The sequence below is a fragment of the Ambystoma mexicanum genome, chromosome 6q, assembly GCF_040938575.1.
Source record: "Ambystoma mexicanum isolate Mex_15411 chromosome 6q, UKY_AmexF1_1, whole genome shotgun sequence".
Taxonomy (NCBI): Eukaryota; Metazoa; Chordata; class Amphibia; order Caudata; family Ambystomatidae; genus Ambystoma; species Ambystoma mexicanum.
The window spans coordinates 83,107,130-83,125,412 of NC_090937.1; the positions used below are offsets into that span (position 1 = coordinate 83,107,130).

At 48.6% G+C, this 18,283-nt stretch overlaps 1 protein-coding gene across 4 annotated transcripts in view; it reads right to left on the reverse strand.

Moving 5' to 3' along the window:
- Nucleotides 1-18,283, reverse strand: part of LOC138515788 (UDP-glucuronosyltransferase 2A1-like) — a 428,107-nt gene that overhangs the window by 228,331 nt on the left and 181,493 nt on the right. The window lies entirely within an intron of this gene.

Sequence of the window (18,283 nt, forward strand, 5' to 3'; positions counted from 1 at the left end):
CAGGCAGTCCGTTTTTGTTTGTTTCATCTGTGGGCTTGAAGTCGTGCATTAAAAAATGTGCTCACAAAAGTAGATGTCCAACAACGCACCAAATAAAGCCAACTCTCTCCTGTCACGCGGAAGTGTGAGATCTGCCTCAGAAACGCGGCTGAGTCTCCGACTGCGTCACTAGTTTTGCTTTTCGTTTTTTCAGTGCACTCAATGCGTCTCATGCGAATTCTCATGACCTGACTCTGAAATGGTGCTCGTTTGTCCTTTCTTTTAATATCAGGCGTGTGTGCTCAAGCCAGGAAGCCACCTGACCTGTATCACTACCCATTACTCCACCTGGCATCGTGCTAACAGGGCCCCTCTGTTGTGAATCTTTGGTTGTTTTTTTTTCTTGTGGCTCAGAACGTCTGGCTGGTTTGGGGCATAGTCGCTGCTTGGTATGTTTTTCATTTTTCAGTGCAGAACACGCGTGACAACACGCAAATGTTTAATTTCTGAACGTGAAATGATGTACTGTACACTGGGTCCCCCCTGCCTTCAATCCGGCTGCGTGATCACAGTCGTCCTGTCTTCTGGGTGCCCCCAGTTGTGGTCCGCCTGGCCTGGGTGCCCCCAAGCCAGGACATAACAGTGCCTACATTCTGATGGGAGGGGTGGTGCAGTGGGGTGCGGTAGTTGGTGTGTACAGAAACTTCTTTGCAGAAGTGCTTGTGACGTCACACATCCCCTTTTATAGGCGTCCCCTACTATTGATTCCTGGCGATGCCACTGTTTGCAGGCCACTGTTGCAGGGGTCGAAGTGGACTGGGGCACTGCTCCTATACTTTTTTTTAATTAAGTTGTACTGTTCCCATACTTTTATTTTCGAAAGAAACCTTTCCGAAATGGTTTCGTTTTAAAATAAAAGTGTAGGAAGAAGTTGAAACTTGCACTTCAGTGCACTACACTGAACATTCCCTTAAAGAGCAGGTGTGTTTGTTTGGGCGGTTTGTATTGTTCGTGGGAGGGGGCGTGGTGATGGGGTTTGTGGGAAGTGGGAGCAGGCCAGCAGGGAACATATTTACACTACTTCTTTTCCTTCGACCACTGCACTGTTGCTGTATGGTGACTTATTTATTTATTTCTGAGGCAGCACTTGTGCAAACAATACTATCAAGCGTGATTAACATTTATCTTCCTTTCAGTCACTCAAAAGATGAGTCATTCTATTTGTTGTTCACAATCTTATATCGTGGAAAACAAAGGCGTTGCTAGGGAGGTGCTGAGGGGGTAATAGCCCCGGGTCTTGTGGTTGTACCCCTGGATAGAAGCTTAGGGGCTACAACCAAAAGGCTGGCTAGCCCCGAGTCCTGACAGTCCCAACATTAGCATAGCCCCGGATCCTTTCCAGACCTACCAACACCGGTGCTGGAAATTAAGAAATCGTTTCAAGGAGCACGAATATGCACCAAAAAAGAAATGACCAGGTAGAGCCATTCGCTGCTGGCACCCAGCAAATAGCCCTAGCGGGCCATCAGGAAAGTTCCAATCCACGATCCAAAGACGTGGCGTAAAACAGTGAAACTAGCCTTGAGGGGTCGAAACACGTGTCAGCTGATCACTTGTAATACAAAATAAACCACAATGAATTTAAACCATATGTGTAGATACCAAATCAATCTAATAACCAGCGCAAGGAATCTTGGTGCAAACTAGCTCTGTTACATTTATGTATTAACAGCGTAGTGGAGGCAATTTGGGGGTGATATCTGATGCTTGTTCTTTAGACGGAGAGAAAATAGGGATATCTCTATGCAAACAATGTGGTATTAGTCTTGAAAATACCATATGGAGCCCACATGCAAATTGATGGTTTTGATGCTGTATGTATAGCAAAAGGTACATACATTAATATTTCAAAAACTAAGGTAATTGTGTGCCATCCTCAAACACTTTTAAAATCAATTTGAAACTGAAGAATATGAGGTTTGACAAAATGAAGCACTTTTATTACCTGAGGATTAATTTCCATCAACAAGGGTCCTGGTCAGCTTAGATGGAAAAGAGTGCCCTAGTTGTGATTAGACACGGTCGAATGGTACATAGACCTGGTGGTTGCTTTGGTGGTAGATCAATAGGGCCACCCTTAGAGGTTTACCAGGAGCAGGCACTGTCTGTGACCCCTTATCATGCCGAAATATGAGGGATTGGCAATTTAGAACCTTTCAGATTAATGAAAATGAAATCTTCAGAAATTGACCAGTATTGTCACTGCAAGTGGATATGGGGAGAAGGGGAATAGTTCAAGCTGCTAATCTACGGCTATTCTTATATTGGATTATCGTTTGGATATCACTGCACCTAAGTACATATAGAACGGTTTTGATAAATGTTATTCCTTATCCCCGCTCAATATCCTTTGCTCAGCTACATCAAGCAGATAGACTCTGATCTAAATGTACACCATCTTTGGGAAAACTATGGACCTCTCGATCAGTACAGTAAAAAGTATTGTGTAATACCTAGGATGAGTGGTTTGAAAAATATGTTGATTTTAAGCATCTGAGCGTACTCTTTTGTTATTCAACTATGTAAACATCAAAAATGCATTGGGCTACGAACCATATTAGGACACTATAGAACCCATTAGATTTAAATATCTCAGATGTTTCTAGGGATATTGACCATGGCACCTGTAACTGTACACTAGGAGATTAATTTTAATAACACAGCACATGCAGGTAAAAGAAAAACCAGGTGCTTACTGTTCTTTTAGTCATTTGGAATCAGGTCAACGCAGGGAATCACTTTTTTGGTCGAAGTGCAGATATCAAAGTTGTAATTCATGTTCTATTTAATAGTTGTATAGCGCATGGTGCTATGGGTCTAGAAATATAATAAATGTACCACAAGCTCAGAGCATGCGGTGCTGCTACTTCTCGGCATAAAATGATTTTTTGTTAAATGTTGATCCTAATTTTTTACATTTATTTGTATTCAGCCTTGTCACCAGTTTTGGGATTATAATAAGAATTACAATTGTGGTACAAATCATTTGCACTAGCATACATCACAATGATGAAACATGTGTAGGCTGGTAAAAAACAATGGCCCTCATTCCGAGTATGGTTGTAGTCATGGCGCTATTTGCGCCATGACTGCCTCCCATACTGGTACCGACTCCAGTTTGGTTGAATGGGGATTTACCGGTCCATTCCGACCTTGGAGGGACCGGTCAGTCTCCAATTACCAAACCATTCCCCATTCAAGCCCCCACAGGGCTCAATAGGAATGGGGAGGGCGCAAATAACAGTCTGGCGTATGCCAAGCCCATTATTTGCACCCAGGACCCTTAACGGGTCCCGTCCTTAACAACAGGTCAGACCAGGAGTTAAGGAAGGGACCCGCTAAGGGACCTCGTAGTAGGGCAGTAAGGGATTACCGGCACCAGTCTGCTTAACGGTGATAAAGTTGCATCTTACTTGGAGTAATTATTTGCTGCTTATTTTTGTACGTAAAGTACACAGCATTACCAGTTCCACAAATGCACTTACAACAAGCAAATAATAATTCTCATCATTTGCTTGGGGCTGCTTTGAACATAGCTGCGCTGCATCCGGAATGGCGAATCAGGGCTATGCGGGTGGGTCTGGCTGCTTATACCCCACCTGGTCTTTGCCACTGTCAATTGATGATGATGAAGGCTTTGATTGGAAATATGTTGGAAATATGTTGCGTAGGAGAGTAAAAGGGGAACAAGAAGTAAGCTCTGAGGAAACACTGCAACTGGCAATTACTGTGAGTCTGACTGTGAACAAGATCCTCTGACTGCACATGTGACCTCTGTGCCAGGTGTTGAAGAAGCTGAAAGCTTGACGGGGACAGCAACAGTAGCAGTGGCGAAGCAATGCTCCATATTTTTGCCAAAAAACAGAACAGTCAATGCCCTACTCCAGCTGCAGTACCAAGCAGTCATCACCATCTGCGCTCCACTCCCAACAATTCCAATAAATCAGAACCTCCCCATAAAACCTATTCCACCAGATTACATCTGTTTGGAAGACTATGGGCCTCATTATGGGTGTGGCGGTCCGGAAACAAGGGTGCCGGTAAGCTTACCGGCACTCTTGTTTCCGGACCCCCACACTCTGAAACTGCTGGCTGGGGCCTCTGCGTCCGACCGGTCTGACCCTGCTGGGCGCAGTGGCGCGGTAGGCAGACTCATCACGCAAGCACCGGCACCGTTTTGAACGGTGCCAGTGCTTCCGCGAACCCATTCCTGTGGAGTCCTATGGGACTCCACAGGGATGCGGACTAACATTTTCCGGCATCTAGCTTCCTGGTCCGCTGGGTCTTGTAATGTCTCGTGGCACCGGGAAACTAGGTGTCGGAAAGACTGTGTTACGTGGTCAGCAGCAACCCATGGGTCGCTCCATCGGGTTACCGCCGACCTCGTAATGAGGCCCTATATCCTGGTATGGTATGGGGATGTTTAATCATCCACAAGAACGAGCCAAGAAGTGCAATCTGTACAATCCGTCATAAACCAGGCCTTCTTCAGTGGGAAAGACATCAGACAGACCCAAATACAGAAGTAAGGGAACCAAACTGTGGAGGGAAGCTGACATCATCTTAATAATAATTTGGCACTTATATAGTGCTACGAACCCTCAGGTATCTGAGCGCTGCTTATTATTACCCAGGGTGTGTGGTGCTCATTTATCGACCTCGGAAGGATGAAAGGCTGAGTTTGGCCCAGCCGGGATTCAAACCTGCGTTAGCAGGCTCTGCAGGATGTCAAAGCGCGAGCACTCTACTCCCTGTGCCACTTGACCATCTTGCTGACTGATGCCTACCTGTTCCTGAAGGAGAGAAATAAACCAGTCCTTGAGAGCCTGCAAACCTGTCCGTGAGACATCCAAACGAAATGCAAGTATAATATTAAGGGGAAATAATCCTGAGGGGAGCGATACTCTACAGGAGAATAGATCAACTCTCATCCCATTTATTTATGGAAGTACTAAACGGCAGACTATATAAATTGACTAGACATCCTTAGACATTGATGAATATTTCTGAGGTGTAAGTGCTTCTGGAGACTTTGAATTTGATAGAATAGACCTGTAAAGGTGTGTGTATTGGGAGGTCCCTGACACCTTCTCTGTGCAGTGGCCATGTGCAGACTAGGAGCCTAATGATATCTCACTTTGCACAAGCGTGGAAGGGTAATGTGATGGAAGTCATTCCCTGGTTACTTCACCATGCAGAGTCCTGCTACCAGGGCTAAATCATTCAAGAAAAAGGGGAAAGCTTTATTAACTGCTACCAATTTCCTGCCTTTAAGTTGCCCATTGAAAATGAATATGTAATTTCTTTTCACATTAATGCAAAAGAAATACCACTGCCGGAATGTTAAGTAGCTTGGCATTTCAATTGAGTTTTCTAGAATACTGTTTGTCCATTGAGTAAGGGGGGTATCTATTTTCAATAAATGGGAAGTAGAGAGATTTAAATTGTTCTGATATTTCTGCATATTGAAGACCGAACACAAATTTATTTCAGTCGTTTTTGTGCAGTCCTCACTATGCCAAAATATCAATTTGGATGATCCCCCAACCAGTCCCTCTTCCCCCACTCTCTTCCCCCCACATCCCTTCCACACTGGCAATGGTTTCTGTCATTAGGGGGCTCTGCCTCCTTCTACACAAAAAGCCTTTCTCCCATCCCACCTACAACCGTATACATTAACAGGCATTTTAACATGCACACAAGTACAGTTACCTGCTGGTCTTCCCCTCCCCAAATCTTACACTCACACTCGGACATAGACACACACACACACACACACACACACACGCACACACGCACACACGCCCAGACACACACACACATCACTCACAAAAACAACACACTTACCAAGGCCCCATCAACTTCCCCCTGACGTCTCTGCCGTGTCTGTCAGCCCCTGCATGTATTTGTGTGCGTCGCAGGGGCTGACACTTCGATTTAGAAAGATCACTCGGAGAGGTCTGTGAGTGGCTTTCTAAATCGGTCTTTGAGGAAATCGATTTTTCAAAATCAATTTCTTCACTTAGTTCCATATAGATAGGCAGGGATGTTCTGATTATTTTTTTTTTTTAATGAAAGCCCTATCCTGGTCCCTCATGCATTTTTGAATCCGCGGTGCATGTGCGCTTAGGGTAAATAAAATGTATGCACGCTGATGTGTGTTTGTTACAAAGGTCCATAAGCATGTAAAAGTAGCATAGTAAAGTGATGTAATCAGTGCATTGTTTATTCTTCATTGAAGACACTATCAACATTTGATACCATAAGTGTATAATTTGTCTATATTTAAATTGAATCAATTATTTCTATTTTATTAATAAATAGAGCTTCTGTGCAACCATGTGCATTTACTGTCCCAAAAGGGGAGGGATGCTTTAGGGAATCAATATTGTTAAATTGAGGGTCCCAGGTACACAATAAAAATGTTAGTAGATAAATGAAAATTGTGTGCGCCTGATTTGGGGTGGCTGAAAAATTCCCCCAAACTAGTTGTCACCACATTAAAACATTTTACAGCCCCTTAGCCCATTACGGACCAGCTGCCCCTAATCAAATTTCGAGGTTTGTCACATGTGCTGTAGATTAGAAAAAAAGAGGGTGCAGGATGATTTGTAACCAGAAAAATAATTTTAAATATAGCTATTAGGAGAGATGGATTCAATAATATGCCTGAAAGTACTTTTTAAAACTGGCATAAATCATGAACATTTCAACAGTTAATATAGGTAAAACTATGATGTAGTTAAACAAAATCTGCACGAGGTGTGATGCTTAGTAGATGTAAAGCCGAACATATGTTGAGAACACATTAGAATATTAATTATTTTTAAAAGATTATACATTTTAGGGAACATTAAAACACATTTTATGTTTATGTTTTGACATCTAATCATGTTGTAATTATTTGTTATTCTATTTTGTATGACATTTTATGGGATGCAATCCCGAAATAAAGTTTTCATTAATTTATTGATAGAAACCAATAGTGTTCCATAGTGTCCAACTGTTAGGAACAATTTCTCTTTACTGCACCTTTCCTTCCATTTTTATGGACCCCCAAACTTTGTGCTTTTATTTTTGATCCTGACCTGTACTTGCTCATCTGTTATGGGTAAACTGACATGCCATTCAGGCTGTCAATACTGGGAAACATTGTTTCCCTTACTCTTGCGACATTGTTACTACCTTTAGTAACTTGTTATCACTTGTGGTAACTTTTTATCATTGTACAATGCATCTTACAATGCAGTACAATGGGGTACACTTTTTGTTTCGCCCTAGACTAACACGCAAGGATTTTTGATTACTCTAGGTGTGCTAAATGGACAAGCTGGTGGTCGCAGTGACATTTTACAATTTTTTGGTGCTTTTGGTTGTGCCTTAACGCGTTTACCGCATTTGGGTACTAACTGTGGCTAGTGTCCAATCATGGCCGTTCCACATGGTTTTTCGCTTGTTCTGTGAGGCCAAGAAAATCCTTATATGGACTTGCAGTGCCTGAGAAAGCAGAGGCTTTTGGCAGGCTACTGGAGGGCTATGTGTGTTTGCTGGCAGGATGTGGGCAGGGATGGTCCCAATCGACAAACTGGTTTCAGTGTGTCTGAGGGCCCGATTCTGATCATGACGCAGTGAACGTGCTAAATAGCACTACTCACTGCACCATTTTGTGACGCCCAAGCACCACTGCTTTCGCTGTAATCTGCCTGTTTCTAATGGAAATAGGCGGATTGCAGAATCTCTGCAGCATTTTCGTTAAATAACGAGGGAATCGTTATTTAACGAAAATGCTGCTGATCCTATACACCAAAGTGAGCAGCTTGAACGGTGCAGGATATTGAAGCTGCTTACTGTGGTGTATAGGAAAGTGTTCATATACACCCATGTGGTGTATATGAACACTTTCATTTAAAGCGAGCAGCTTCAACGTTGCCTCCTGCAACGTTGAAGCTGCTCGCTTTGGTGTAAATGAAAGTGTTCATATACACTTGTGCGGCCACTCCTCTATTCTCTGTAGTACCAACCCTGCAAAGATCTTCAAGTCGGCGTCCATAATCGAAATCGGGCGGTAGTTTGTCGGGCAGGTTCTGTCACCCTTTTTATATATGGGCACGACATAGGATATCCTCCATGTCTGAGGAATTATCCTGAGTTGTATGATAGAGTTGAAGAAGATAAATAGCGACTTTGCCTAGTGTTCCAGCGTCTTCTTCAAGGTATTATTTGTCAGCCTTTTGGTGCCGGCCACCCTTGAGTTGTTTGCCCTCTTAATCTCGGATTCAATATCCTCAATCGAGAAATCGAAATCCCAGGACCCCTTTTTTATATACAGTAGTTCCTGCGTCATTGCCATTTTGCCTTTGTAGAGGATTGAAAAATGTTTTCCCCAGGTATCTGCCTGTACATTAGCAGATTGAAGTATGACCTGGCTTTTTTCAAGGCCATTTATCAAGCCCCAAAATTCACAGCCAGAAGGACCCCTTAGAGCTGCTAGCATATTGATGTTATCATTGTTTTGTAGAGCAATTTTATGATTTTGCATTCAGTTTTTTTTAGTTTGTTTAATTTGTTGGATTTGTCTCTTTTTTTCCGTCTCGGTCACATTATTTTTCAGGATGGATCTAATTTGACAATTTGCAAGATTTTGGGGCCGATTCATGGAACAAACGTGCGCCGAAAATCTACGCGCAAGCAGGCGCAAGCAGGCGCAAGCGTAAAAAAAGAGGCGCACGCGCACGTGTCTTCCTCGGGATGTGCGCCAAACCCGTGCATGGCGCACACGTCACTGCAACATCCCGAAAGACGTGCGCGACGCTCACAGTGAAAGCGCACAACCTCTGCGCATACACTAGAAAGTGGGCGGAACACGGGGCGTAACGCGCGGAATGGGGAACAACTTGCGAAAACAAGGGCGTAACTGGGGATGTACTGCAGGGAAGCAGAGGGAACGCCCACACGCACCCGAACCACACGTATTCATGGAACCGAATAGGGCAAAGCCACGCACAGCGAAAGACACGCACAAGCCGATACACGTCCGCCACACGAAGGCAGGCGGTAGCGTCCCTGCGCATTACAAAAGTGGCAACATAAAGCAATAGTGCCTGTGCGAGCGGGGCACGTGTATTTCGGGGTTGCGCGGGAAGTTACACACGCGATTGAGCGGGGTACGTGTATTTCAGGGGTTCGCGTTCTCACGTGATCGGGCCTGGGGGAGCGGGCTATGTGTATTTCAGGGGTTCGCATGAAGTTTCTCACGCGATCGGGCCTGGGGGAGCGGGCTACGTGTATTTCAGGGGTTTGCGTGAAGTTTCTCACGCGATCGGGCCTGGGGGAGCGGGCTACGTGTATTTCAGGGGTTCGCGTGAAGTTTTACACGCGAATAGCCTGGGCACGTGTATTTCAGGGGTGCGCGGGAAGTTTTACACGCGAATAGCCTGGGCGCGTGTATTTCAGGGGTACGCGTGAAGTTTTACACGCGAATAGCCTGGGCGCGTGTATTTCAGGGGTGCGCTGGAAGTTTTACACGCGAATAGCCTCGGCGCGTGTATAGCCTGGGCGCGTGTATTTTAGGGGTGTATTTCAGGGGTGCGCGTGAAGTTTTACACGCGAATAGCCTGGGCGCGTGTATTTCAGGGGTGCGCGTGAAGTTTTACACGCGAATAGCCTGGGCGCGTGTATTTCAGGGGTGCGCGTGAAGTTTTACACGCGAATAGCCTGGGCGCGTGTATTTCAGGGGTGCGCGTGAAGTTTTACACGCGAATAGCCTGGGCGTGTGTATTTCAGGGGTTCGCGTGAAGTTTTACACGCGAATAGCCTGGGCGCGTGTATTTCAGGGGTGCGCATGAAGTTTTACACGCGAATAGCCTGGGCGCGTGTATTTCAGGGGTGCGTGGGAAGTTTCTCATGTGATCGGGCCTGGGGGAGCGGGGTACCACTCACCGTCTGCCTTGCGTGTAGTAGAACGCGTAGCCAACACCCGCTGTGAAGTAATAGCGTGTGAACCCCAACGGATGGAAAACACAGGCACCGCACGAAAAGCACGTACAGAACATAAAGGCACGCGGGATCTCCAAGCCCTGCCAGGGCAACGCCCGTGCGCAAAACGTCACAGACGCGCTTACGCTGTAAGGGCCTTTGGTCCAATGAAATCGCGTACGCGTGCTGACGCGCTTACGCGCTAAGGGCCTTTCCTCGAATTACACGCTGACGTGCAGATTTTTCACGTGCCAAATCACTCCGTATCAAGCTGGCCACGCGAAAACACACGGAAGACCACGCTCCTGCCCAGAAGGCCGAATCACTGCCCCCCAGTGCCCCGAGCAGCCTCCCACGTGCCATCTGCTGCTGCCTGCCTGCCTGCCTGCCTGCTGCCACCGTGCCCTGCCATTTGGTGCCTGCACATCAGCCATCTGCAGGGGTCCAGTTGCTGTGTCCACCCCTGCTGGTACAGAAGACTCCCGACTCGAATAACATTGCTCCACAGCCCAGCCCCAGGACCCAGTTGCCCACCCACTCCTGCCCCTGGGGTTGCCATGTCGGGCACATCCACATCTGACCCCAGTGGCAACCCCCGGCCAGAGGGGCAGAGGGGCACCAGCTTCACTGCCACCGAAGTTGGTGTCCTGGTGGAGCAAGTCCTGGGGCAGTATGATGCCCTCTTCGGATTGTCCCGCGCCAACAGGGAAGGACGGAATAGGATCTGGGCCGACTGTGTGGTTGCCATCAACGCGGAGGGGGGGCCAACCCGCACCATCCTGAAGGTCAAGAAGCGCAGGGAGGACTTGAGGTCCAGGACCCTCATGAAGGCCCGGCGCCTCGTGGAGGGGGGCCGGGGCCGCATGAGTTCCATCCAGTTGAGGGTCCTGGAACGCGCACACCCAGCGCTCCACGCCCAGGTCCTTGAGAGGGAGACCCGTCTGGAGTTGAGCGGTAAGTGGCCAAGCATTGCTGTGTGAGACAGGGCATGTTGCAGTGTGCTTGTTGTCTGATACTTGCCTGCATGTGTGACATAGGCCATGTACGCATGTATGTGTGCAGGGACATCATGGGAATGCATGTGCGACCTGTAATGTGTGAACCGCACGGTTGTTGCATGTGTTTGAATGCGACATGGGGAGCCCTGTGCAGATTGCACACATGAGAGCATGGCAGTCTCTGTTCCTGGACATGGGTGGGGGCGAGGGATGGGTGCTGTTGCCAGATACATATGTGGTATCCATGTCTGTGTGCCTGACCTGCGTGTCTGTGACTTGTGAGTGCCATGGATGCATGACACATGTCTGTGACAATGTACAGATTCACTGATGCAGCCTAGTCATCCTTGTATGCACTGTGATTGGGGTGTACGGGGCCAGATGGATGTGACTGAGGTGAAGTGTGTGCATGTGATAGGCATGACCCATGATGCATGTGAGTCCCATTACATTGTATGATTCGAGAGTCCATTGGACATACATTGAAATGTCCATGGCACGCACCATGACAGTCACTGTGTGTGTTTTGCCTGGACTGACACATGTGTTGTGGTGTGACATGATGGAAGTGTACTTTGACAGTGGCACTAATCTGCTATTGCTTCCTGTCTAGGGGACCATTGTACAGTACCCTGATGCTTGTGTTCTATGTCTCCCTCTACGCAGCGGCTAGTGAAGGAGAGGGCAGAGACGGCGCTGTGGAGCAAGGCGGCGGGGATGCCCCCACGGCTGCAGCGGAAGGGGTGGGTGAGCCCCCACAGGGGCCTGCTACGGCGGTAGACGGCGAGGAGCCATCCAGGTTGGTGGTTTCCACAGAGGAGGAGGAGGCCGCCACTGAGGCGTACATGGGGCCTGGTGGGGGCATCCCTGCTGGTGCAAGTGGTGCAGTCCAGGGGCAGGGGCAGGAGACAGCACAGGTCACCGTGGAGGGGCCTGTGCATGTCGCTGTCCATGAACCTGTGGGTGCACCACCTTGCACCAGCAGGGATGCCCCGTCCCAGGCCCGTCCGCAGGTAGAGGGGATGTCCATGTCATCTGACTCCCCTCCACCTGCGGACGAGGGGACCCCTGGCCGTGTGGAGAAGGTCCTGATTGGGGTCGCGATGCGCACGCCTGTGATTCGTGATGCCGTGCGTGCTTTCCAGGAGGAGCACGCACGTCATCACGAAGAGCACCGTGCCGACGTGGCCCAATTGGGATCGGCCCTGTTCGGGGGTTTCCTGCCTGTGTCGGCCAATCTGGCGGCCCTCTCCTCCTCTGTGGAGACTATACGCCAGTCGTTCTCCTTGCCGTCTTCCGGCCCAGATGCCACCAGGGCCCCCTGTGGACCTGCCCTGACCAATGCAGCCAGCTCGGTGGGGATCCCATCCCTGCCACAGTCGGGAGTCAGAGGTCCAGCAGGGGTGGACAACACAGCAACTGGACCCCAGCAGATGGAGGATGTGACGGCATCATCGGGCAGGGCACGTGCACGACGGCGTCGGTGGTTTCCATCATCCTGGATGCCGTTGTGCTGGCAGAGGCAGTGGCGTCGGAGGCAGCAGCAGGCTCGACGTGGAAGGCATCATGGCTCAGGGCCATCAAGATCAGAGGGGCAGGCATCGGCCGGAGGGCAGGAGAACCCTGGGATGGTAGTGTCTTCCGTGTGGGAGCAGTTGGTCCAGCGGATAGGTGCGGAGCGGCAGCGGGCGGAAGAGGAGCGGCTCACCATGGTCAGGGCGGAGTTCTCCATGCGTCGGGCGTTGAGGCGGGCTGAGTGCCTCGAGGAAGCTCGCAGGGAGTTTGAGCTGGACATGGGGTTATCCCTGCGAGACCTCGGGGCCAGGACAGAGTCCCGCCTCCAGGACATCGACATGGAGTTCGATGATGCCCTGGCCTGCAACATCACAGAGTGAGCCGCAGGACTTGCCCGCTGCCATTGTATATAGTTATATAGTTAGTGGTAGGTTTCCTTTGAATTATTATTTTTTTTTATTTGGTTGCGATTGGACAATGCGCCACTTTTTTGTATATAGTTCAGTTTTTAGTTAGTTGACATAGTTAGGTTTCATTTGGTTGGGCTCATGGACCCGGGATTGTCTTGTATATAGTTCTTCTATGTATTTTTTGATTTTTTGGATTTTTTTCATGGACATTCATCTTCTTTTTGTTGTTTTGCTTTGTGGTTTTTCTGATTTCATTTCCATTCTAGTTGATTTTCAATACATTTTTATTTTCATCCTTCAATGGGTCGTATCATCTCATTACTTTCATGCATGCATGTTGGGTGTTTTAACATTCACTTGCAGCCATTGTGTGTGACAGACATGTGTTAATTTCCATTATTTACATTGGGTGTGTAACATGTAATTGCCTTTGATATGTGGGTGGATGTGATAGTTGGTTGGGCCTTTTGGCAGGGGAGGATGGCCATTACGGACATGATTGGGGATTGTGGGGACCCAGGTGCAGGGGGGCATGGTTGGGACATGGGCGAGGGCCTGGTGGAGGGTGCCCCGCAATGCTGGGGGGTGGGGGTGGTGGGGGACATGAGTTGGACATGGGTGGGGGCCTGCTGACAGGTGCCCCACAGTGCTGGGGGGTGGGGGTGGTGGGGGACATGAGTTGGACATGGGTGGGGGCCTGCTGGCAGGTGCCCCACAGTGCTGGGGGGTGGGGGTGGTGGGGGACATGAGTTGGACATGGGTGGGGGCCTGCTGGCAGGTGCCCCACAGTGCTGTGGGGTGGGGGTGGTGGGGGACATGAGTTGGACATGGGTGGGGGCCTGCTGGCAGGTGCCCCACAGTGCTGGGGGGTGGGGGTGGTGGGGGACATGAGTTGGTGTTCATTAGTTCAAGGAGACATGTGCCTTTGCTGGGGGGCATGCCCATGTTGGGTGGGCTGCCTGCGGGACATGACCAGGGATGCAGGGTAGTCCCCTGTGGTGTGGGCTGCCTGCAGGGGCCGTGGAGGGTGTACAGGGAACACCTGGGAGGACCCACACTGTCAAATCACATGTAGGACTCCCCGGCACCCCTGAAATACACGTACCCTGCTGAAATCGCGTGTAAAACTTCCCGCGCACCCCTGAAATACACGTACCCTGCTGAAATCGCGTGTAAAACTTCCCGCGCACCCCTGAAATACACGTACCCTGCTGAAATCGCGTGTAAAACTTCCCGCGCACCCCTGAAATACACGTACCCTGCTGAAATCGCGTGTAAAACTTCCCACGCACCCCTGAAATACACGCGCCCAGGCTATTCGCGTGTGGAACTTCCCGTGCACCCCTGAAATACACGCGCCCAGGCTATTCGCGTGTGGAACTTCCCGCGCACCCCAGAAATACACGCGCCCAGGCTATTCGCGTGTGGAACTTCCCGCACACCCCTGTAATACACACGCCCAGGCTATTCGCGTGTGGAAATTCCCGCGCACCCCAGAAATACACGCGCCCAGGCTATTCGAGTGTGGAACTTCCCGCGCACCCCTGTAATACACGCGCCCAGGCTATTCGCGTGTGGAACTTCCCGCGCACCCCAGAAATACACGCGCCCAGGCTATTCGCGTGTGGAACTTCCCACGCACCCCTGTAATACACGCGCCCAGGCTATTCGCGTGTGGAAATTCCCGCGCACCCCTGAAATACACGCGCCCAGGCTATTCGCCTGTGGAACTTCCCGCGCACCCCTGAAATACACGTACCGTGCTGGAATCGCGTGTAAAACTTCCCCTGCACCCTGAAATACACGTACCCTGCTGAAATCGCGTGTAAAACTTCCCGCGCACCCCTGAAATACACGTACCCTGCTGAAATCGCGTGTAAAACTTCCCGCGCACCCCTGAAATACACGCGCCCAGGCTATTCGCGTGTGGAACTTCCCGCGCACCCCTGAAATACACGCGCCCAGGCTATTCGCGTGTGGAACTTCCCGCGCACCCCAGAAATACACGCGCCCAGGCTATTCGCGTGTGGAACTTCCCGCGCACCCCTGTAATACACGCGCCCAGGCTATTCGCGTGTGGAACTTCCCGCGCACCCCTGAAATACACGCGCCCAGGCTATTCGCGTGTGGAAATTCCCGCGCACCCCAGAAATACACGCGCCCAGGCTATTCGCGTGTGGAACTTCCTGCGCACCCCTGTAATACACGCGCCCAGGCTATTCGCGTGTGGAACTTCCCGCGCACCCCAGAAATACACGCGCCCAAGCTATTCGCGTGTGGAACTTCCCGCGCACCCCTGTAATACACGCGCCCAGGCTATTCGCGTGTGGAACTTCCCGCGCACCCCTGAAATACACGTACCGTGCAGGAATCGCGTGTAAAACTTCCCCTGCACCCTGAAATACACGTACCCTGCTGAAATCGCGTGTAAAACTTCCCGCGCACCCCTGAAATACACGTACCCTGCTGAAATCGCGTGTAAAACTTCCCGCGCACCCCTGAAATACACGCGCCCAGGCTATTCGCGTGTGGAACTTCCCGCGCACCCCAGAAATACACGCGCCCAGGCTATTCGCGTGTGGAACTTCCCGCGCACCCCTGTAATACACGCGCCCAGGCTATTCGTGTGTGGAACTTCCCGCGCACCCCTGAAATACACACGCCCAGGCTATTCGCGTGTGGAACTTCCCGCGCACCCCTGAAATACACGTACCGTGCTGGAATCGCGTGTAAAACTTCCCCTGCACCCTGAAATACACGTACCCTGCTGATATCGCGTGTGGAACTTCCCGCGCACCCCTGAAATACGCGTACCCTGCTCGCACGGGGCCAATCGCGTGAGGTACTTCCCGCACACCCCAGTGATACACGTAGCCCGCTTGCTGTGCTGGTACAGGGTTAGCGCAGCCCTTTGCGCTGGATTGGGTATGTTGATGGCTTTTCCCTGCGCGGGAGGCGTTCTTGGCGGCGTAACTGGCGCTCCTGCAGGGTCGCTGCGCCACTGTGCGCCACGGCTGGTTTTGGTGGCTGGAATCCATGAATACGCTGTGCGCGGAAATGGATTTCAGCGCACGCGGCTGGCGCAGGGATTCGCACGCGCACACTGTGCGCCAGCCGCGTGCGCCACTTGTGCGCTGAATTCTATGAATTACCCCTTAAATGTGGTGCATGTGATTTGCTGTCAAACATGAAAATATGCCACGTAGTCACCTTAAGTCTCGAAAATGCATGGATGAAGGATAATCTAAGTCTTAGTACAAAAAATACATATGGGACACATCAAAACCACATTATACAGAATAATGGCAGTGTAAAGTGCATAGTGCTTAAACGGCAGAAAAAAGTGCATAGTGCTTAGCAGCAAAACACCAGGGAGGGGGGTAAGGGAGAAGGGAAAATAAAATAGGGAGGAGAAAGGTAAATAAAAGGAAAGGAAAAGAACAACAAAAAGAACCAAAAAAAAAGGGGGGGAAGAGGGGAGGAGGGTGAGGGGGGGAGGTAAAGGAAAGGAAGATGAAAAAAAGTTGACCTCTCAATAGTAAAAATAAGACGCACAGTGCTCTACGTCCATGAATGCACTAATGTATTCCTAGATATACTGTTTATGTCATTCATAAAATTATACAATTCAGTATCAGAGAAGAATTTTAAAAAATCACAAAATAGTAAAATACCTTGGTATCAAATGTTAAAAAATACTCTTGTCTCTGTGATAGGATACAAATCATAGGAAAGTGCATACATGGACAACTGGAGAATAGACAACGATTTCATCAACAATAAAGTGCAAAGTGCATATGACCAATAAAATGCCCAATATAGGTAACTCACTGCTTTCATAACTAACCTACAGCTTGTTAGAAAGAAATGTATATATATATATAATATCAGCATCAAAACAGGTGAGACATGTCAAGCGCCCAAACAAAAGTCCGAGACAAAATGTAGGGCAATGTCAAAAAGCAAAAGGAATCCTAAAAAACATCAGTGTAAAAATACTCATCGTAATGATAAATATTAAAAAGAAGACCATACTACTAATCATGCTAAAAACAAATGTATACAATTAAAACTTCATAATCCCATGAGAAAAACAACCTGTGATGTACGTCAGCAAGATGAAAAAGAGGGACTGGATGGCAGAGATCAATTGGTGAAGAAACAGTTGAGCACATAGGGGTCATAAAAATACACAAATATGTTAGAGGTGCCTGATATGTTATACAAAATGCAAAGAAAAAATTCCCTAAATATATACTACTAGGTACCTAAAAACGTGTATAGCTCTTCGTCCAAATTGTGGCCCCTCGGTTTTTTGGTCTCAAGGCCCAAAATGGCCTTGGTTACTGATTGTCTCGACAATAACTCCCGGTAGCCACCTCTAGGTGATTTGGGTACTGTCTGAATTCCAAAAAAGGAAAAACCCTCCAATCTACTGCCATGTTGAGACTGGAAGTGTAGAGCCATAGGATCATTGGAATCAATATTTCTAATGGCTCTAATGTGTTGAAGTATTCTTAACTTCAATTTGCCTTTCTTGCTCCCCACATACCACATGTTGCAAGGACAATTCAAAAAATAAACCACATGATCCGTATCACAAGTTATTCTGGTTGTGATCTTGATATTACTCCCCAGAATTGGAGTCTTGTTTACAGCGTAAGTACAGGCTTTACATTTAGAGCACTTGTAGAAGCCCCGTGGTTTTACAGTTAGCCAGCCCCCGGTCAATGCATAGTCAATGGGCTTCATGAAACTTGGAACCAATGTATCCTTAAACGAGGCAGATCTGCGAAAAGTAATGTTAATGGGATCACCTAAAATAGTGTTTAAATGTTCATCAGATTTAAGGATATGCCAATGACGTTGTATGACTTGACAAATATTATGGGCTCCTGCACCATATGTCAAAATGAGCCGTGTCTCACTGGTGTCAGTGGTTATATGCTTCTGAGTGTCTGTTAGCAATATTAGAGAACAACCTTTACCTCTAGCTTTCAAAAAGGCTCTCTCCAAAACTTTCATAGGGTACCCTAGTTGCTTGAATTTATTTGCCATCAGGGCACATTCGCAGCCGAAGGTTTCAATCCTAGAACAATTTCTTCGAATGCGAATGAACTCCCCATAAGGGATACTCCATTTAAGGGCTGTGGGGTGGTTGCTCTTGGCATGAAGTGGGATATTTGAGCTCGTGGGTTTTCTGTATAGGCTGGTAATCAATTCACCTTGAGCCACAGTAACAAGAATATCCAAATAGGTGATAGCAGTCTTGCTGTGGCTCTCAGTGAATTGTAGGTTGAGATCATTGATGTTCAAAACTGTAACAAAATCCAACCATTCTGCACT